At 45.6% G+C, this 22,659-nt stretch overlaps 1 long non-coding RNA gene across 1 annotated transcript in view; it reads left to right on the top strand.

Moving 5' to 3' along the window:
• Positions 1–2,858: 2,858 nt before the first annotated feature.
• Positions 2,859–22,659, top strand: part of LOC112812554 (uncharacterized) — a 149,686-nt gene continuing 129,885 nt past the window's right edge. Inside the window, exons 1-2 of the long non-coding RNA XR_012381105.1 lie at positions 2,859–3,262; positions 15,328–15,414. This is a non-coding gene — a long non-coding RNA (uncharacterized lncRNA). The remainder of the gene's footprint in view (positions 3,263–15,327; positions 15,415–22,659) is intronic.

Raw genomic sequence — 22,659 nt, 5'->3', positions numbered from 1 at the left:
ATCATACTGGGGTTAGGCGTGGGAACGCTGAGGGCACGTTCTTCTTCTTCTTCTTTTAAGATTTTATTCATTTATTTATTTGAGAGAGAGCGCACGTGCATGCGCAGCAGGGGGAGGGAGAGGGAATCCGAAACAGAGACTATGCTGAGTCCAGAGCCCAATATGGGGCTCGACCCCACCACCTTGAGATCATGACCTGAGCTGAAGCCAAGAGTCAGATGCTTAACCGACTGAGCCACCCAGACACCCTGAGTGCACGTTCATCTTATAAGAAACGACCGGTTTTCTAAAATGGCAGGACCATTTTCCATTGCCACTAGTAGGATTTCCAATGGCTTCACATCCTTGGCAGCATTGTGGGTTAAAAAAAAAATCGTAGCCGTTCTTCCCTTTGTGGTGGTATCTCATGCAGGGTTTAGTTCGTATTTCCCTAATGACTAATGATGTTGAACATCTTCTCACGTACTTCTTTGCTCCCTGCCTCTCTTCTTTAGTGAAGTGTTTGATCCAATCTTTTGGTCGTTTTTAAGTTGAGTGTTTTTATTATGGCAATGCGAGAGTTGTTTAGATAACTCTGGATATGAGTCCTGCATCAGCTGTGCGATTTGTGAATATTTTCTCCCTGTCTCGTCTTGCCTTTTCATTCTCCTGCCGGTGGTCCTGTTGTACACTCTGAATCACTTTCACAGCGCTGGGGTTGTTCCTTGCCCCACTCCTGACCCCTCCACCATCTTGGACAGCAGAGTAAGGAGCTAGGAGGTGCCACTGGCTTTGGCCCAATCCTTAGCACTCTGGCTGGGGGTTAAGGTCCGTCTCCTGAGAACAGAGTGTTCACCTAACCAACGGACACTTCGCTCTCTAACTGTGGTGTGTGCCTAGAATAGTTTGGAAAGTTTGATTAACATGCAGATTTCCAAATTCCACTCCTAGATATGTTTTATTCAGTAAGTGTGTGGTGAAGTACAGGTTTGCTGCAATACTCCACACTAACCCAGAGTATCTAGATAGGGGTGGCTTTGGATGATATTTTGAGAAACCCTGAGACTCCAGTGCCACTGACAATGTGTCACGTCCTCTGTGGTCAGGATGCCAAGTCCAGGCCTAAACAAACCGGTGTGGGAGAAGTCAGAGGAGGGAGACGTTACCACACAACTGGACCAAAAGAAGAAACACCAAGGATGCAGCAATTTGAGGACATTTTCACCAAACATTTGCCTATCCCTTCATCTGTCTCTCTCTGCTAGTATAGGCATGTCTTAATTCTGGGCAGATATCTTTTAAAAGTACCTTTCGAGTGTTTTGAATAGATACTGGAGGGAAAATGTGGCTGAGTAAATGATGGCACATTAAGAAATGTCAGTAAATTCTTAACCTCGATCATGAATAATAACATCTTTTCCTTATGTCAGGTCCAAGGCTGCCGGATGTCGTGCCGCAGTAGATTCTGATCCCTTTTTTTTTTTTTTTTTTTTGAGATCCACCCTACCTAATGGAAGTCATCCTGAACTTTTTACTGGGGATATGTGGAGCATCTTTTGTCTAATGATAAAAATTTGGGGGCACAGGTGGAACTTAACACTGCATATTTTCGAACTAGGCCATGAGGAGCGTTGGAGTATGAGTCATTACCAGTTTTTACAGAAAAGGAAACACAGCAGCACCCCCCCAACACCCAACTCCATGCCGTCCAGGCATCCAGCTGTTTGGGCCGTGTGACACCGAACCATCCGTAGGCCTGAGGTCTTTCCTGAATTGGACATGCTGTTCTGACATTGCATAATTACAAGCAGCGTGATTTAAGTTTTATCTGCCGACAGAAACCGACTGGGACTGACCTGATTTTCCGTGTTAATTAATCAAGCATTATTGTTCAAACTTGTTGGTGTCTCTCAGCTGAAATAATTTGTTATTTTAATCCTGCGGTGGAATGTTTCTTTAAATCACAACTGGTTGACAAATCTCCTAGGGTAGGGCACCGCGGGCTCTAGCAAACCTGAGTGATCAACGATTGCCAATCAAAGATGGCGCAGGGGGACAAAGCCTGGAACGGGAGGCAAGAGGCATGGGTTCTGCTGCTTGCTGGGGCCGAACCATGCCTCCTTAAGCTTTCAGGAGAGTGGTTACTTAAGGAAACGTAAATTTGTAGGAAGACTAAAACCAAAATGGTTAACCACTCTCTCTAAATATAATCCATGCCCCCAAAGCAGGCAAGCAAGCAAGCAGTCACAACGATATGAGTGTGCCTCCCATACAAAGGGGACCTGAAACCAGGAAGTCACAGGGTTCAACGAGGTAAGCAGAGAACTATTTTCTTTACTCTGAAGCATTAGTCAAGTTATGTATAATGAATACTGACAACTTAGAAAATAAGGAAAAGACCAATCAGTAAATACAGTTAATTAAAATTCTGCTACTCGGTGAAAACTACCGTTAGCCTCTCAGGGTATATGCTTCCGTGGGTCCATACATGTTCATGATCCAGGGGTATTTCGAACAGCTACTGTGCATGCCAAGAAATGCGCGTCTTCACGATCCATTTAAACACCTTACCGTATTCTACTATGGGCTCGCAGATGGTAGCAACTCACCCATTCGGTGCTTCCTATGTGCCCGGCACTGTTCTAAAGCCCTTTAACACCATCCCTGTGAGGTAGGTGGTGTGAGGACAGGGAAACCGAGCTAAGGAAAGATTGATTAACTTGTTAGCTGAGCTTCAACCCCAGATGGTCTGGTTCTAGAGTTCAAGTTCTTAACACCTGGCCACATTGCTTCTCACCGCATCGCCTTGGTTATTTAAGTTCCAGATTTCATCCTTTCAGACAGTGCAGTGTAGCCCCGTACTGCCTCACAGGACTGGTGGGGAAGGGCGGAGGCAGAAGGCAGAGCGCGGATACTGGATGACTTTTCCATAAGAGGGTACGAGGGGAGCATTCTTTTGGGTGAGCTCAGATTAGAAGGTGTTCACCCTCAGCGTAAAAGCCAGGCAAGCCCATGAACTCAGCGCAGTTCCTGAGGGGAGGGCTGCTTTGGGGCCTGTGCCAAAGGCAGATCTGCAATGCTGCAGGGGAGGGCCCCCCCCCCCCCCCCGCCCCGCCAATGCCCTGGATTCCCTGTAGCAGAAAACAGCCACTCCTCAGTAGGAAAGAGGAGCCCTGGTGATCAAAGTGCAGGGCCAGTATTCTGCAGACTGCATGCGCTCTGACCTCTTGCAAAGAGAAAGAGACGTCCTTAGCAATTGGAGTATCGGCTTTAAGACCAGGAAGTGAGTATTCATCTGGGACTGGGTGTGGTGGGAAAGAGAGCAAAGAATTACTCACAGCCCAGCAGCGGGGCGGGGAGGAGGGAGGAGACTAAAGCCTGAGAGCCAGGCCTGCTCTTCTCTGCGGGCCTTCCAGACCCTGCTGGCTCACCCAGCACCCAGGGGTTTCTGCACTAACGTCCACCTGCTAACGCACACAGCTGACCTGGGGGGGTGAAGGTAGGGCTGAGGGTTGCTAGCACGCAAGTGAAGAGGTAGATGAATACATTGTAAAGAGTGATGAGAATCTGAATAAATCTTAACCTCAAAGAAGCTCTTCGAATGGCTAGGATCCACGTGAAAAGATGCTCAACGTAATCGGACATTAGGGAAATGCAAAGGAAAACCACAGTGAGATCTCACCTCACACCCAGGAGGGGGGCTGTGGTCTAGAAGACAGACAATAACGAATGTTGCTGAGGATGTGGAGAAACTGAACCCTCATACATGGCTGGTGAGCGTGTAAAATGGTGCAGCCCCTTTGGAAAGCAGTTTGACAGTTCCTCAAAAGGTTAACATTTACGTAGCATGTGACCAGCAATTCCTCTTGCAGTATATACCCAAGAGAAATGAAAACCGGTCTGCACAAAAATGTGAACAAATGTCAATAGAGGCATTAAAATTTTTTTTTATTTGTCAGAGCGCAAGCAGGGGGGTCAGAGCACAAGCAGGGGGAGCTGCAGGCAGAGGGAGAAGCAGGCTCCCAGCAGGGAGCCCGACGCGGGGCTTGATCCCGGGACCCCGAGATCATGACCCGAGCCGAAGGCAGACGCTTAACCGACTGAGCCACCCAGGTGTCCCAGAGGCATTCTTTTTTTTTTTTCTTTTTAAAGATTTTATTTATTTATTTGAGAGCGAGAATGAGAGATAGAGAGAGCATGAGAGGGGGGAGGGTCAGAGGGAGAAGCCGCCTGCCTGCTGAGCAGGGAGCCTGATGCGGGACTCCATCCTGGGACTTCAGGATCATGACCTGAGCCGAAGGCAGTCACTTAACCAACTGAGCCACCTGGGTGTCCCAGAGGCATTCTTGATAATAGGGAAGAACTGGAAGCAACCCAGATGTCCATCCACAGGTAGAGCAGCAAAATGTGGTCTATCCATACAATGGAAGATTATTCAGCTGCAAAGAGGGAGGACGTATCGGTGCATGCTATGTGGTTAAGCGTGGCTGAACCTTGAACACACGCTAAGTGAAAGAAGCAGCCGCAAAAGGCCATGTGTTGTATGAGTCCATCGATATGAAATGCCCAGAGTAGGCAAACCCATAGAGATGGAGAATACATTAGGGGTTGCTGGGGCTGGGGGCATGGAGGAAGAAGGATGGGCTACTACTGGGTATAGAGTTTCCTTTTGGGGTGCTGAAAATTTTCTACAATGGATTGTTGTGATGGTTGCACGTTGCTGTGAGTATACTAACGAGCCCTGAACTGTAGACTTTAAAAAAGGTGCGGTTTGTGAATTACATCTTCCTTGACGGCCTTGTGCTAAGTGAAAGAAGCCGGGCAGAGAGACAGAAATACGGTAGGCTTTCACTGGTATGTGAAACCTCAAACAGCCACACTCCCCCAAACAGAGCAGAGAATGGTGGTTGCCGGGGCCTGGGGATGGGAGACATGGGGAGATGTTGGTCAGAGGGTCTGAACTTCCAGTCATGGGATGACTAAGTTCTGGGGATGCCATATACAGCATGGTGTCTATCGTGACATGGTGCCCATATTCTACTGGGATACTCAAAAGTGGCCAACAGTGTATATCTTACATGTTCTTACCACCAACAAAACAAAACATCATGTGAGGGGAAGGGAGCATTAATTAACCCTGTTGTGGTCATCATTTTGCGATACATATGTGTATCAAATATCAGCACACCGTACCCCTTAGACTAACCCAATGTTATATGTAAACAATATCTCAATAAAGCTGGGGGAAAGTGATGGAGGGAGTTGAGAGAATAGGAGCAGGAGCCTGAGACATGAAAGGCCATGCTTGCCACCCCCCCGCCGCCCCCAAAGAGAGGAGGACCATGACCTAGCAGGCTACAGTTGGTTGAGGGCGTGTCCAAGAGTTTAGGTGAGAGGCCCAACAGATAAAATCAGTAATTACAGGCACTTCGGGATTGTTTTCACAGGACAGTGGGAAATCTCTGATGGCTACAAAACCCAGCAGTTACATAACCCAACCAGTACTTTTTTAAAAAGAGTTTATTTATTTAAAAAATAAAGATTTATTTATTTGAGAGAGAGACAGAGAGACAAAGAGAGAGCATGAGCAGGGGGATGGTCAGAGGGAGAGGGAGAAGTGGGGAGCCCGATGCGGGGCTCCATCCCAGGACCCCGAGATCACGACCCGAGCCAAAGGCAGACGCTTAACCGACTGAGCCACCCAGGCGCCCTCCCCAACCTGTATTTTAAATAGCTCTCTCTCCTTGAATTGTTAGGGCACAAATAGGTTGCTGTTCTAGCTAATAAAACCAGATAGAAATCATTAACTTAAAACTTTAGAGTTAAAATTAGCATACATTTCTTTCTTTTTGATTTATTATGCACGGTAGGAAAATGACATCAAAATACTTCTCTAATGAGACAAAAGGCGTGCATTATCATGTAAATAATAGTGTAAGCTTTTGACTTTTTAGTGGATCGTGATCGTATTCTCTCGCTTCTAGGAATTAACAACTATAGGACACAAGTGGAGAATTAAGCTCTCTTATTAATGTTCAGTAGCATATTTGTATCCCACACAGATTCGGGCTTAATTGCAGAAGAAGCAAGTGGAAGCCTCTCTAGCAGAGGTCATGATGGGGCGGGGCAGAGCCCACCTGCGTGTCAAACGTGGGATCATCAGCTTATCGGTACAGGTTACTAGGAATCCTTTTGGCCTCTTGGTTAAAACTGAAGAAGTTATTGGGACTAATGAATGCGGTTCAGACATTCTGAGACTGACACTCTCAAATGAGAAGAGATGGGCTTTCCCGGCCTCAGGCAAATGGGGAACACAGCTGTGTGGGAAGACAGCTGGAGGATGTGCGCACATCCTGGAACTCCAGGCCTAGGCGGTGGGGAGAGAATAAGCTTAGGTGTGGCACCTGCCAGGGTCCCAGCGATGCCCAGGTGTTGGTGCACCTGTTCTGAGTTCCTTGATAGTCGGAGGCCTGTGAAACTTCTAGAAGAGCCAGGGTCTCATCTGGGGATGGCAGCATCACTGGGAAGAAACTTCCCTCCACAGCTCCTGGCATTGACATTAGCAAGACAAGAAACAAAATATGTGGGGCAGCAGTTAAAAATAATTACAATAGAAGATTCAGGCGCGCGCGCACACACACACACACACACACACACACACACACACACACACACACACACACACACACACACCAAGCACCATTCTAAGGAACTTCAAACACATTGAACCTTGTTGAATAGAGAAGGTCAGAAAGCCTGGATTCTTTTCCTAACTTAATTATCATTATCTTTGAATACGTTCCATTGTCTGGATACGTATCTGGAATACATTTCATTGAGTCTCGTAGTGATAAACTTTCAGGGTTCTTCCATCCTTTTTGCATGACAATGCTGCAGCAAACTTTCTGTATCCACACATCTACATCTCTGTTGGGACAAAAATTACATGCCATTTAAACTGCAACAGATGTCACCAAATTGTTCTCTGAAAATGTTGAGAAAATTTACATGTCCGCTGAAAAGTGTACGTGAATGTCTACCAACGTTCTTGCCACTTCTGGGTGTTGTAAAATTTCAACTTTGGGGGCCACTCATAGTTTAAAACAGTATCTCATTGTTGTCTTGATTTGTAATTCTTCAATTATAGGTGAGAGTATCTTTTCAGAAGTTCACTGGCCATTTGCTTTCTTCCCCACCCCCTTCTCCTCCAGAAACTTCCTGTTTGCCTGATTTCTATTAGATTATCCATCTTGTTCTTACTGATTGGCGTGAGCTCACTTTCATTCATGTTGCAATGTTTTTCTCAGTCTTTGGCTTTAGAAATAAAATTTTCTGAAATAAATTCATATTTTTATGTAGCTAGATGTATAAGTAATTTCCTTTATGGCTTCTGAATTTTACATCTTGCCTAGACGGCCCTACTTTGCATCAAGATTTAGAAAGTAGTCACTTTATAGAATTATCATATGATCTAGTAATTCCACTCTTAGGTGTATACCCCAAAGAATCAACAACAGGGAGTCAGACAGATACGAATGTTCACAGCAGCATTGGTCATGATAGCCCAAAAGTCAAAACAAGTCAAGTGTCCATCAACAGATGAATAGTTGAACAAAATGTGGTCTATCCATACAATGGAATAGTATTCAGCCGTAAAAAATGGATGAAATTCTAATACGTTCTACAACACGGATGAACCCTGGTAACATTACACCAAGTGAAATAAGCCAGTTGCAAAAGGACAAATATTATATGATTCCACTCACATGAGGTCCCTGGAAGAGGCAAATTCATAGAGACAGAAAGTAGAATCGTGATTACCAGGCACTAAGGAAGGAGGGGGATGGGAAATTATTATTGAGTGCATACAGTTTCTGTTTGGGATGATGGGAAAGTTCTGGAGACGCATAGTGGTGATGATTGTGCAACACTGTGAATGTACCTGATGCCATAGTCTGGCCTTTCTTTCTTTCCTTCTTTCTGTCTTTGCTCGATTCATTTGCTTATCTTCTGCTTTGAGTCACCATGGTTTAAATGCTTCTCCCATGGGGCGCCTGGGTGGCTCAATCGTTAAGCGTCTGCCTGTCGGCTCAGGTCATGATCCCAGGGTCCTGGGATCGAGCCCCTCATCAGGCTCCCTGCTCGGCGGGAAGCCTGCTTCTCCCTCTCCCACTCCCCCTGCTTGTGTTCCCTCTCTCGCTGTGTCTCTCTCTCTCTCTCTCTCTCTGTCAAATAAATAAATAAAATCTTTAAAAAAAAATAAAAAATGCTTCTCCCATGTATCACAGAGAGTTGGAAGATTTTTTTTAAATCAATCTGAGAGATTTTTAAAAAAAATAAAATAGAATTATGTTTATTTCATTCACTTCTATTGTTATATGTTTGGGCTTAGTTCTGTAATCTTATTTTTATCTTTCCTGATTTTTAAAATATATAATCATGTGAGTTTTTCATCTGATAATTTAGAAGATTTATATTCATATTTTAGTACCTTGAGGGGCCACCTCACAAACTGAAATACTAAGCATTTCAATGACTGTATAATAATCCATCCTATGATAAAATCGTAATTTACTTTTATCATTTCCTTTTGCTATAAATTTAGATTGCTTCCACTGTTCTGCGAATGTGGGGTAATGTTCTGATAAACATCCTTGGGCTCACATCTTCTCTTCCTTTATCTTAGATTCTCTCCAGAGAATACATTCAAAGGATAGAATAATGATGCCAGAGAATTTTAATATTGCAAACTCCTGATCTCTATTGTAAAATTATTTTCCATACATTCTGTGACAATTTATACTCCAAACATTCACATAATTGGGAAGAAAAAAAGTCTTAGTTAATAGAAGAGATTTCCCAAATCTTAGCCTTCAGGCCAAAATAGCCTTGGGATAAAAGTGTCCCCTATGGTTGGCATTCTGAAACAAGTTACCAGAGAGAGGTCCATAGCCAATTAGCTTCACTTCCATCAAATTTTGGACTCCTTTTCTTGATGAAGGATTTCAGAGATGGTATCTCTCCTATTTCTATGGATTTCTTATACCACAAATAGCCCTAATAACAAGCTACTTTGGTCTTTTTTTTTTTTTTTTTTTAATTGCAGTGGAAAAAGAAGAGTGTTCTGCAGATCTTTTAAACAAACACAAAGGGTTTACGTTTCTGGAAACCTCTGTATAAACCCATGAAGTTTCACCAGGTTGTAATGAAGTGAAATTGAGGAAAAATCGCATCACGGAGGTTCTGGCTTCTGTTTCACATCAGCAGGGCTCAGAGGTTCTTGCAGGAAGTGGCTTGGCACCCAGAGTATCCCTGAGTGACTTGGGGCTCAGCTCTGTAGGCATAGGACTTTAATAGATGATGGAATAAAAAGTCTCCTTTAGATTCGTTCAAGTGACATGGCATCTTCAGAAGAAAAAGAATTCAGGGTATTTGTGTTGTTCCTCACTTCTATAATCTTGCTTGTTTACATAAGCTCTTTAGAGTCTCCATGTGAACTTTCCAAAAGCATTCCACAGCGATGTCCAGTGATAAGTTCTCTTTGCTGGATCTGTAATCAAAGCCCACGTGAAAGAGGAATTTATAGTGCCCCCCTGTCACGGTCCAAAATCTGAAAGGGGTGTTAAATACTATATGTTCATGCCTCTCCGCCCCTCATCTTCTCCAAATTTTGAGTAGGAAACACCTTAGACTTCTTCTGCCTGTAATTTTTCCCCAGGCTGACTACCTTCCTTGTAGGCCAGGGGTCTGCAGACTCTGGCCCGTGGCCCAAATCCAGCCCACTGTCTGTGTTTCTATAGCCTGGGAGCTAAGAATGGTTTTTACACTTTAAAATGATTGAAGAAAAAAATGAGAAGAAGATGAATATCTCATGACATGAAAATTATATGAAATTCAAAATTCATTGTCCACAAATAAAGTTGTATCGTAACACAGCCAGGCACGATCATTTACATATTACCTGTGGCTGCTTTCGAGCTACACCAGCAGAGTTAAGTAATTGTGGCAAAGAGATTCTGGGCCTGCAAAGCCAAAAATATTTATTAACTGGACCTTTCCAGAAAAAGTTTGCTGACCTCTGTTCTACAAGATTTATTAGATTCTGAAGGCTTGCTGAGAGCTGCTAACATGGCCCAGGACATCCCATTTGCTCAAAGTTGGAGCAACTGATCCCCAATTACAATGATCCACTACCGTGGTCCAGACTTCATAGACTCCTCCAGTGCGAGCATCTCCTTTTCAGGTCTTCTCTGCCCACTTGAGGGGTCAAGTCCTTTTCAACTGCTAAAAATTCTATAGTAGTAGGGTGCACAGCGGGCTAAGCGTGTGAGTGTAAATAAGGTTGTAGTGAGCTAATGTCTCCAGAAATACGGTCTGAACTGCTTCTCAAACTTTAACGTGCATTTCTATTACCCGGAGCTCTTATTAAAATGCAGATTCTGGTTCAGCAGATCTGAGGTGGGCCTGGGGTTCTGCCTTTCTGCCAGGCTCCCAGGTGATGCTGCTGCCGTTGGTCCACAGGCCACGCTTCGGGTGGCCACGGTCCCACACCACCGATACCTGTTTCTTCAACTGACTTCGTTCGCTGCCTTTTCATCTTTGAATGTCTGTAATACCAATAAAAATAGTCCCAAATTGTGATGGTGGCTTATATATTCCATCTTATCAATCATCTCCTTACCTCATGACTTATACCTCTTATTTTTGTTTTTTAAAGATTTTATTTATTTATTTCATAGAGAGCGAGAGAGCACAAGCAGGGGGAGCGGGAGAGGGAGAGGGAGAGGCAGGCTCCCCGCGGAGCAGGGAGCCCGATGCGGGGCTAGATCCCAGGACCCCGGGATCACAACCTGAGCCGAAGGCAGACGCTTAACCATCTGAGCCACCCAGGCGCCCCGACTTATACCTCTTATTATAAATAGACTGTTTTCTAGAACTTGGATAGTAAATCTCTCCTGTTTAGACCAAATCACGCGTCGGGCTCACTTTGCCTTCAGGCCCCTGATGCTTTTGTCTTTTCTCATCCCCTCTTTTCTTACGGGCCCCAGGTGTAAACCTCCTAAGCCTTCCTACTCTTGTCTTACTTCTGGGATCATTCCCCATCCTCGTTCCTCCCCTCACCCTTGGGCCTCTACAAGTCCCTCTGCCCTCCAGCCTGACGAACACAGGAGTCTTAAAGAACCTTAGGGAACATCCACTCCAGCTCTATCATTTTGCAGGTGAGCACACTGCGACCTAGAGAATAGAGGTCATACTCCCAAGGTAACCACCTTTCAGCCCTTGAACTTGGCTCTCTCAAGCCTCGATGGCCTAAAAAGTCATCAACAAGGAACTGTTCAGTTGGCATCAGGGTACACGTGTGTCACACTTCCCTGCTAACATATTTGCAGTGAAGCAGGATCTTTCTGGAGTGATTCTAATGGTCATGGCTCCAGATACCATGACGGGGCAGCTGGGGACAATAGCTTGGAAGCTCTGGGCCTTTTTCCCCACCTCAAATCTACACAGAAATGGATTGTTCCCTTGGCTTCCTGCATTAGAGAAATGGAGGTAAAATTCACATAACCGAAAATTAAAAGAACAATTCAGTGGCATTTGGTAGATTCACAATGTTGTGCAACCACCACCTCTGTCTTGTTCCAAAACATTTAATCAACCTAAAGGGAAATGCGTTAGCAATTAGTCTTCATTCCCCCACCCCCAGGTCCTGGCAACCGCCAATCTGCTTTCTGTCTCTATGGGTTGACCTATTCTGGACATCTCATATAAATAGAATCATACAATATATGACCTTTTATGGCTGGCTTCTTTCACTTGGCAGAATGGTTTTGAGGTTCATCGATGTTGTTCCATGTATCGGTGCCTCATTCCTTGTTATGCCCAAATAATCTTCCATTGGCTGCGTATACCATGATTTATCCATTCGTCCATGGATGGGCATTTGAGTTGTTTTGACCTTTTGGCTATTGTGAACAGCGCTGCTGTAAACGTTGCTGGATAACTATCTGCTTGAACCCCTGTTTTCAGCTCTTCTGGGTAGACGCCCAGGTGTGGAATTGCTGGGTCATATGGCAGAGTCTTGTCTAACTTTTTGAGGATCTGAATTTCATTTTAGTGGTTTTACTCTCCTCCCGTGCTATCCCACTATTTCACTCTAAGGATAAATGAAAATAATGAGGCACTGGAGAAGCATCTCACTATTTAGTATCGTTACCACTCCTCCATCAGATGCCTTTAGCCACATCAGTAAATTTCAATTTATATTGTTTATTTTCCCAGTCCACAACTTAACATAGCAGTTTCTGAAGGGCCAGAGATTCGTCTCACACCGGCAAGCAGGAAAGTGGATGAGAGAAAACACAGAGCCTGGGTTGCCCCTAAATAATCCAGGATCGGGGCTGGCTTCACTGGCGTGTGACCTGTGTAGTCACACTGAGCCCCCCCCCGTCTCAGAAGGACCCCGTTCGGCTTGGTTCAATTCTCTACTGTCTCTGGCTTGAAGATCTTAATCATTTTTGAAGACGGGCCTCACATTTTCATTTTCCACTGGGCCCCATAAATGACGTAGATGGCCCTACCGAGAATCGAGAGTTTCTATCTCATAGCCATCCTGTACCCTGAACGACACGTTCTAAACTCTAAAATAAATTCTAAAATGGGAATAAAAACAGATACGTCTGTCACTCAAGGCGGAAGCATTCTAAGTGTGGGTGGCTACTAAACAGAATGGTAATAGAATAACTCAATTATATTTAAAAATACAGACCACAGACCAAAGCCAGACAGTTTTCCACAAATGAAGTTGCTGTGTCTACTACTATTGTTGGCCTGAGAAACAAGCTCCAGAAAGCCATCAGAGGAAACCGAACCCAAATAAGGGCAAAGAGCAAACACATTCCTTCTGCTCTCCAAGGAAAAGTGGAGAAATTTCTGTTCTTATGCCTTCAGGTACAATGGAGCAATGTCCCTTGTGCTTGGAAGAGCCTGGTAAAATGGGTAGCCGAAAGCAGTTTCGAGAGAGGAACTTCAGAGAACACAGAACGCTTTCGTAATTGGCTGCTAGGCTTTTCCGCCATCTTTGGGTCACAGGAGAAATCGGGGTTCGTGGACTTGAGGAAAAATTAATGTGTTATCCATCAGCCTAAAGCCTGCCCTGCCCTTTCCCGTATAAGCAAGGAGAGGAGGGCCTGGATTTTTCCCAAGATAAGAGTAAACAGGTTTTTAGTTCAGGATAGAATCACAACTGGCCCAAAAGCCAACGTTATCTGCTCTGTCTCCCGGCTCTCAGTGGACTCCAGCAATTGCTCGGTTGTGCCGTCTTCAAAAGAAACCTGGCCAACCACACCTTTTCGCCAACTTGCCTTAGTGAAAACAATCTGCAGAAGACAGGGTGGAGGAGGGTATTGTAGGAGACAGAACCTCCAGGAGAACGATTAGCCTAACTGTCCTGTCCAGAGGATTAGCAGTGATGTGATTATGTGATCGTACTGCACGTTTCAAGGGGGCATCAGAAATGGCAATTGACAATTTGGCATCAGGCAGCAGTTTGGGGAGTAACCCCTATCAGGAGGAGCCAGAAGGACTCACTTTTGTAGGGAGAGAAGAGAGAGAGGGGCACCTGGGTGGCTCTGTCGGTTAAGCATTGGGCTCTTAGGTCCTGATCCCATGGCTCGTGGGCTTGAGCTCAGGGGAAGTCTGCTTGGATACCCTCTCCCTCCGTCCCCTCCCCCATGCTCGCTCATGATCTCTCTCTCTCAAATAAATAAATCTTAAAAAAAAGAGGGGGGGTGTTTGGCAGTGGTGAGAAATACAACATATCTGTGGTTTCTTATAAGGAGTTTTTTATACGTTTCCAAGAACATCCGTCCCCATCCCTGATTGTCTTTAACTCTTCCTAGTCTGAATTAGAAACAACCAAACAAAAAGGCTTAAGGTAGAACTAATAAGGGCAGGCTCATCCATAGTCCCTAATTTTCCTGAGTTTTGTGGGAGGGAGCTTCTGTAGTAGCTTTGCATTCTACTCTCTTAGGCTCCGTGTGCAAAACCGGGTCTGTTCTCACACAGTTCTTCCTACAGCAGGACAGACCTCGGGAACACTGACCTCCTTGCCTTCTGGGCGTGTGAATTCATTCTGGGCTGTGGTCAGGTGCACCCTATGGACCACCACCTATGTCTTTGCCTGTGTAATTGACTCCTCCAGTTTTAAAAATCCTCACCATTCTGATCTGTCTGGAATTGCTTGAACTTGATTCTGTTGGAAGGTAAAATGAGATTACAGAGGTTACAGAACTGGGTTACTTGGGTCCTAGCTCTGTCTCTTTCTCCTTGGGACTGTGTCTAAGATACTTAGCCTTCCTGTGCCTCATTTTTACCATCTGTAAACTGGGTCTGCTAATAATATTAGCTCAATCTTACAGTGTTGTGGAGGTTAAATGAGTTAAAACTGAGAACGTTGCCTGAAAAATGGTAGGCACTCGACCGAGCTAACTCTCATTACTATTGACAAAAAATGTACCGATGACCCACTTCCATGTTCTTGCAACCTCATTCCGTCCCCACTGCTCCCCAGCAAAGTCATTATTTGATAAAATATTTTCTCAGAATCATTATATCCCATCATCTCCCTTATGATCGTTGCGTTATAGAGGGCAAAAGTCCCTATGGGAACGAATACCTCCAATCCACACTCAGTAAGGCAATGCTTAACAAATACCCGACTGGCACAAACAAAAAAAAAAAGTGGGGGGATGGACTTTTGGAGCCGCTTGAAGCTCTTAATGACCTAAGCATGTATAACATTTAATAAATTTTGATGAACCATTTTCAGTTACTCAACACAAAAAGGATTTGCTTGTGCATGGCTATATTAAAGTAGATTTAGTTGATACCCCATATGGTCCATTAATTCTTTTTTTTTTTAAAGATTGTATTTATTCATTTGAGAGAGAGAGACAGAGACAGAGACAGAGACAGAGCACAAACAGGGGGAGAGGCAGAGGGAGAGGGAGAAGCAGACTCCCCGCTGAGCAGGGAGCCCGATGCGGGGCTCCATCCCAGGACCCTGGGACTATGACCTGAGCCGAAGGCAGGCGCTCAACCATCTGAGCCACCCAGGTGCCCCTGTCCGTTAATTCTACACTAGAAAATGGGAACGAAGTCAGAATAGTGAGTGAAAGGTCATAAAAAGCACATTTTCTGACATCTCCACCACTTCAGAAAATGTGAGCTCGTGTCCTTGTGGACAGCGTGCAAAGTTATAAATACGCCAAGTGCGTCTTGCTGTGTTATTCTGAATATGCTTCTTATGCTGCTGGGAAGGTCTAACTATGAATTATACTTGACATTCAGGGGAGAAGGTCCTGGCAGGGAGCTGACTTCTACCACAAAGGCAACCCGGATCAGGAAGCCGGCGGAGGGGAGCCTGGGGCTTGGTTGGTGAGTGTTTGCAGCTGAAACTTCTGTGACACAAATCCGTTCATTTGTGTGCCCTGAGGTTGTGCTCTCTTGAGGGGCTCCGAGATGCCAGGCAGTGGTCATCCCGGATCTCCATCCGACAGCACCAGCTCGTCTCCCTGGGTAACCACCTATGTCATCAGACTCCTCGAACACTCTGCAAAAGCGGTACTGTGTTACTGCATGAGGGAAGGAAAGGGTAAGACGCAGTACATGTGAAATGGTCTGAGTGGTGAAAAAACCAGAAATCCTACTCAGAAATAGGGTTGGAGGAAAAGACACTGCAGGGGGCCTGGCTGGTTCAGTCGGTGGAGCGTGTCACTCTTGATCTTGGGATTATGAGTTTGAGCCCCACGTTGGGTGTGGAAATTAAAAAAAAAAAAAAAGGCACCGCAAGTTAGCAGAGATTACAGTGAGCTTTTAATTTATAGCTGATTTTTATTGTCTCCTTTATGCATGCCTATATTTTCTTCAAATGTCTATAAAAAACTTATGCAGCTATGATCATATAAGAAGGGATTCGGTTCTGTTTAGAAGACTCTCCATGTGATGTGGGGAGAACCAGTTTGCAGCCCATGTGTGGGGCGACATGTGATGGAGAGAAAACCAGCCAGGCCTCCTGCGGGCCAGGCCCCCTCCCGGGGACTCGCCGGAAGCCCTGACAGCAAACTCCACTCTTAAGGGCTCTGCCCCTTTGCCTGCTGGGAGCTCCCTGCGGATGCATCCGTAGCCTCTCCTGTCAGCCTCCCCAAGGGAGGCCGCCTAGGCCTCGCCATGCCTGAAAGCTCGGGGCAGAGCCACGGCGGGAAGGAACCTGTGTGTGCTCCAAAGCCCCCTGTCGGCCTAGTTACTCCCAGAGGCCCACAGGCCGCAGAGGGGTCCCCTGACCCGTGCTGTCCCGCGGCAGCAGTGCCTCCGTGTTGTGAAACCTTGCGTTTTGCTGGTTATCGTTAGCTCAGTCACTCAATAAGGGGAACGATCCGCGGCCTCAGCTGGTGGATCAGAAGTTCCCTTGCTTCACGAAGAGGGAGACGGTTATGATTTCATGAAAGCTCCTGCTCTTTGGGTGGAAGATTGGACTTGTTACGGACGTTTCCGGGTCTGACCCGAATACTGTGAAAACCCTTAATTTCCTTGTTTTAAGTATCTAATTGCCGGTCCTTGGGGGTTCATCTGAAAGAAGCTGGGGGGCGGCGGTTTGTGTGTGGCCTTTCCTCTGTCTAAGGATGTGATCAGGATCAGGACACAAATAAAGCCCCTAAAGAAAACCTGCGATTTCAAAATTTGGGTCCAGAACTTCACGTGCCTAAAGGTGCAGCCGGATGGACCCGCCTCCCAGGGCAGAGGGGCGGGGCATGGGGTGAGACAGAGGTCTAGGGCTGCCTGTAAGTCACCACATCCTTTCCCGCATGGTTCCAAACTCAAGGATTTGGGGACTCTATGACTCTGAGAAAATGAGGAGCTAGCATAAAGGTCTCTGTGTGAAGGGAATGGAGGCCAGCCATGCCAAAGGTGGCAAGAAGCCTAAACATGACCTAAGATGAGGAAGACCCTGGCGCTGGAGTCAAGAGCAGGAAGAGGAGGCAACAACCAGGAGGAGGGAACTAACCATTGGGAACTTCAGGAACTTTAGCATGGGTGCCAAGACTTCCACAGGATATGGGATTGGGCCCTGAGCTATTTCACTTAGACGTTCAAGGAAGGCCCAGGCCTGAAAGGCTGGGGTGTCTGCAGATTTCAGATTGTTCTGCAGTCACAAGCTTCGTTTCTAGCCTGTGAGAGCAGTTCGTTGGCAGCTCTTGATAGGAATCCGAACGTGTTTATTTGGCTGGTCTTCATATTGCCTCCCTTCCAGCAAATCCTAGAACTTTCACAGATCTCTGGGAGTAAAAGGATCTCTTTGGAAAGCCTTTCACTCATCCTCGGAAACAAAGTTTCCCCAAATTAAAGGTAGACAGGATATACATCTGAGTTTACATACCATAAGGGCCCCCATGGATTTTAGTGGCCCACCATTTTTCTCTAAGAGATCCAGAATGAATCCCAGGAAGAAGCAGGAAGGCTCTCCAGCACATGGTTTTGATGCATTCCTTCCCCACAAAGAAGCTGTTTTCCATGCGGAGATGCTGCTTGGCTGTGAGCTGATTCACCAACAGTGTATTTGTACAAGCCGCTCACTCCGCACACACTGAAGATAAACTACATCGACCCAAACTCCCAGCAGCGGGGGCCATGTGAAAATGGGTGCCGATGCTTTCTCTCTCCCAGCCTCTTCACCAGAGCCCTCCATCCCAGCCCTCGAAAGAGCAACTGACCCCAGGGAGCCCCCGGTTTCACTAATGACACATTCAGTTTGATGAGAGCAAACTCCCACTTTTCCCCAAATATACGCACTCGGGCGCTGTTCTAGCTTTGAAAATAAACTTGGGGAAGAGAGTTTCCAAAGACCCATGTGGATTTGAGAAAGACCCATGTGGCAAATTACTTCGCTTCTGTTTTGGCAAAAAGCGAGGGTTCAGAGGAAAACCTGGAACCCCACGACTTCCACCTGACAACGTAAACTTGTGCCGAAGAGGACAACGTGTTTAGAACAAGGGCCAAACCAGGTCACCATGGCGGTGCTCAGGCGTGTGAGCCATGTGCCTGTCCATATTCCATTTGTAGCTTTGCCTCTAAGCCCCTTTGGCTTAACCTCTTCCCTTTGGGGAGTGAACACCAAACTGAATAATGGGGAATGGTTAGCATCAGAGGACTTAATAATCTTTTCATGCGTTGGTTCTCGTGAAACTGACTAGGAGAACAGAGCCGCGTGTCCTGTCATTACCATCTAGCTCCTTGCCCGATGCTGTGTTTTGTTCCCTTAAAGCTTTTAATGGTCCCGGATAAATCAGAGCTTTGACATTACCCATCACTTTTTGCAGTCAGAACACCCTGTGCCCTAATCTAGGATGGATCACATCTAATAGCGCATTTACTTTTGGTCACATTCTGCTGAGTCTTTCCACCCTCCACAGGGCTTTTCTGCGTGGGCAGGACCGCAGGTCCAGTTCAGCTTGCAATTGGCTGTTCCCAAAGTTTTCACTGATCTTCTTAAGGGTGACCAAGGGAATGCCTTACAGGCCGAGACAGAAAGCCGGCAACGGGGCATGCCAGAGCTAAAAACAATGTCTAGGAGTTAGCAGCAAACTAAAACCACCCCCAAGCCCCATGCTGCTTTACCTCAGGCAGGTTCTTGCCTGCTGTGAACTCGTGCTGCTCGTTCTCTAAGACTTACCCTGGCATCATGGTGAGGGCTATTGGCACTGGTCCTGCCTACATACATTTAAGCACCTTGCACAGTTTTCATTCCAGCATGTTCCTTGTGGTTTGCGTTTTTTTTTTTTAAGATTTTATTTATTTATTTGACAGAGAGAGAGAGAGCACAGCAGGGGGAGCAGCAGTGGGAGAGGGAGAAGGAGGCTTCCTGCTGAGCAGGGAGCCCGATGCGGGGCTTGATCCGGGGACGCTGGGACCATGACCTGAGCTGAAGGCCGAGGCTTAACTGACTGAGCCACCTGGGCGCCCCTTCCTCGTGGTTCTGTAACTGTCCACTTGTCTGTCACATCGAACATCCAGCACCTTCTTTCGTCTGTGATTGTGTATGTTCTTCACTGGTACCCAGTAAATGCTGTCTACTCATAATTTCCGCAGAACAAGGTTTCTGAACTTCAGCTCTATTGACATTTGGGGCCAGCCCCTTCTTTGCCAGGGGCTGTAGGATGTTTAGCAGCAGCCCTGGCCTCTATCTCCTAGATGCCGGTAGCAACTCCCTGCTCTCGCCCTCCCCCCAGGTTGTGACAATCAAAAATGCCTCTAGAAATTTTATCTGCCAAACATCCCCTGGGCGGGGGGTGGGGGAGGGGCGGGGAACATCCTTCTGCTATAGACTAAGACTACAGATGCCAGGGTGGTGATCGGACCCTACCAAGCTGTCAAAACTACCCCCCCCCTTTATAGCAGAAATCACCAGTATTTGGCCAATGTAGCCTCCAGATTCTACTTTAATAATATATTTTCAAATCACAGAAAAACCCAAGTTAAAGATCTCTGAGAGGTAGGTTCTCTTGCAGGTTGTCTAGAGTAGTGATTAGGAGCAGAGTGTTGAACCCACCACCTTCAGTTTGAAATTCAATTCTACCGGATACTTTCTGTGTGATTTTAGTAGACTCACTTGCCTTACTGTGCTTCCTCAGCTGAATAATAATCCAGGCCATCTTAGTCATAATCTAGAATACTAATGCCCCCTGCCAGAAAGGGTTGTTGAGAGGGTTAATATTTGAGTTAAGATTTGAAAAGCTCCTAGAAGAGTACCCTGCACAAAGTAAATGAGGTAGAAACATCAGCTCAAAGCCAGGAGATTGGATTTTCAAGAGGCCTTCAAATTAGAGCACAATTTTTTTTTTTTAAGATTTTTTTGTTTATTCATCCGAGACACAGAAAGAGAGAGAGAGAGAGAGAGAGAGAGAGAGAATATGAGCAGGGGGAAAAGCAGAGGGAGGGGGAGAAGCAGGCCCACCGTTGAGCAGGGAGCCCATTGCGGGGCTCGATCCCAGGACACTGGGATCATGACCTGAGCCGAAGGCAGACGCTTAACCAGCTGAGCCACCCAGGCGCCCCTAGAGCACAATTTTTTAAAAACTATTTGGAAGCTTTAAGTTTCTGCTGCCAGACCGATCAGAGTAGAACCTGCAATATGTGCAAAACATCTTGATACCTCCAACATTTTAGCATTAAGTTTTGAAATTAGGGTCAGCTCTCTTAAGTTTCTACTCTTAAGACTTGACCTTCCTTCAGCTGTGATTCCAGGTACTTATTTTAGAAAGTAAGAGATGCAATGAGTCTCAATAGGTAAGAGCCTGGGAAGTCTCACGGCGTCTTGGGCGCACTAGTCATTGGGTTCATACCTACTAGAAGCAAAATCCCAGAGGAAACCGGTTGGCTGCCATTTTTGATTAACACATTCAAGTTGCTTTGTTGCGCTCTGGGACATTGAGCCATTAATCTCCAGGGAAGTTCTCTTTTTAAAATTTTCTTCCCTTTTTAAAATGAAAAGATAAAAAAGAGTTTAAAAGTTTAACACATGTCATGCCTTTGTTCTCACTGTACTGTGGTTTTTTTAGATGGTCGTCTGTGATAACCATTTCATCCGTGCCCACTGTTCAGTATTGTACTTTAGACGCAGCATAGTTTGAGGATAAGAACATAGCCTTGGGGCTCAAATGCCACCTCTGTGACTAAAAACTGGGTAACCTTGGGTGAGGCACATGATTTTTCTGAGGCTTAGTTTCTGTGTGCATCAGGTTACTATGACATGACTACTCTCATCAGGCGGGTTTGGAGAGACCGAAATGAAAGTTCCATGTTCAGAGGTCAGTGCAGAGCAGGACACATGGGTAAGCTTCTGTAGATATTAGCCCTTAGCTTTCCTAATGTTTCATAACCATAGAGGAATTGATACTCTTTCAAGCAGGCTCATGTTCCCAAACTCACGTGACAGTAAGAACGTTATTCGAAAACTGGGGGAAGGCGATTTTAGCCCCACTTCGGAGAGAAGATGACCAAGGCAAAAACATGGTGAGGAATTTGCCCAAGGTCACCAGCGAGTTAGCACCAGCTGGACCTGGGACAGGATCTCAAAGACCCTGAGGCCTGTGCGTTTTGTTTTGTTTTTGTTTTTTTGATGAGTGCTTCTCGAAAATGGATGTGCATCAAATGATGTGAAAATGCCATTAAAATGCAGATTCCAATTCAGCAGATGTGGCCGTGGGAAGGCTGAGATTCTGCATTTCTGAAAAGCTCCCAGAAGATTCTGAGGCTGCTGGCCCATGGACCGTATGGTACTTGGAATAGCAAAGGTCTATAACTGATTGTGTCAACCTCTGGCATTTCTGATACCTTGATGCTCATTTTCATTAGAATTCAAGAAAAAAGAAGTGTGCAAAAGTTTCACAAAACATATCATGGGGATCAGCTCCCAAGTGATCATTTTCCCACCACCACGAAGTTATGTGGGAGTTTATTACCAAAATACCCATCGCCCTTTACAGACTCAGTACAAACAGGCAACCCTAAATTTTGCCACAGCCTACAATCAACCGAAGTTTCTGTGCTGTTTGGCTGAATGGAAGTCCAAGGGGACCCACAGTAGTCCCTCCACTCCTTCTGCTTCTTCACTCCGAGCCAGCAAGCTCACTCACAAAGGGGGGCCCCAGCGAAAAGAACATTCCTCTTTCTTCTGAAAATCAATTGCTCCCTCCCTGTATACATTTGTTTTTCATTTACACAGATATTTCGGCTATTTTTGTTCTGTTGTGTAACCTAGGTAACCTAAACCAACTAACCTAAGAACTCAGTCCAACTTGTGCATCAAATTTCATGCCATACCTGAGCTTTCCACAGATCACACAGCAGAAAGAACGGTCAAGTGTTTGCAGGGAGGGTGGCCCTCGTTAATCTGAGATGACCAGACTGCCCTAAAAAGTGGGTACAGATGTGCAGCAGAGGGTCAAGCGCAGCTTCTGAAAATCAACTCATTTCTCTCTTTTCCCCTTCATCTGTGGGTATGTGTGTACTTTTACTTTCAGATTAAACTGGTCTTTGCATATTAAAGAGATCAGCAAACTTTTGTGGGGGGAGGGGAAGGCCAGATAGTAAATATTTTTGGCTTTACAGGCCGTAGGGTCTCTTCTGAAAGGATTCGACATTGCCCTTGCAGCTCAAAAGCAGCCACAGATAATGTGTAAACAATGGAGGAGGGCCGAGTGCCAAATAGACTTTATTCAGGGACACCGAAATTAGAATTTCAATTAATTTTCCTTTTATGACAAAATAGTATTTTCCTTTTGATTTTTCTTTTTCCCATTTAAAAACGTAAAAACCGTTCTCAGCTTTCAGGCTGTACGAAAACAGGCAGCGGGCAGGATTTGGCTCATGGGCCATAGTTTGCTGACCTCTATGTTAGAGTCATTTGAACCCAGCCAAAGGCAACATTCTCGTATATTGTAATGTTAAAAATTAGATGTAGAATATTCTTCCAGATTTCCTGCGTTTATGATGGCAGCTTGAAAGGAAACCAAAACTGTGTGCTGGGAACTGTTCTAAGTGTTCTGCAGATGTTTTTTTCATGTTAGCTTTTGGTATATAATACATTCTCATTTCCTAGGACTGTTTAGTTTGTGAATGTGAAAC

The sequence above is a fragment of the Callorhinus ursinus genome, unplaced genomic scaffold (assembly GCF_003265705.2).
Source record: "Callorhinus ursinus isolate GAN/ISIS: 27379988/994484 unplaced genomic scaffold, GSC_fseal_2.0 scaffold16, whole genome shotgun sequence".
Classification (NCBI taxonomy): domain Eukaryota; kingdom Metazoa; phylum Chordata; class Mammalia; order Carnivora; family Otariidae; genus Callorhinus; species Callorhinus ursinus.
This window is presented reverse-complemented; position numbering and strand designations above follow the sequence as displayed.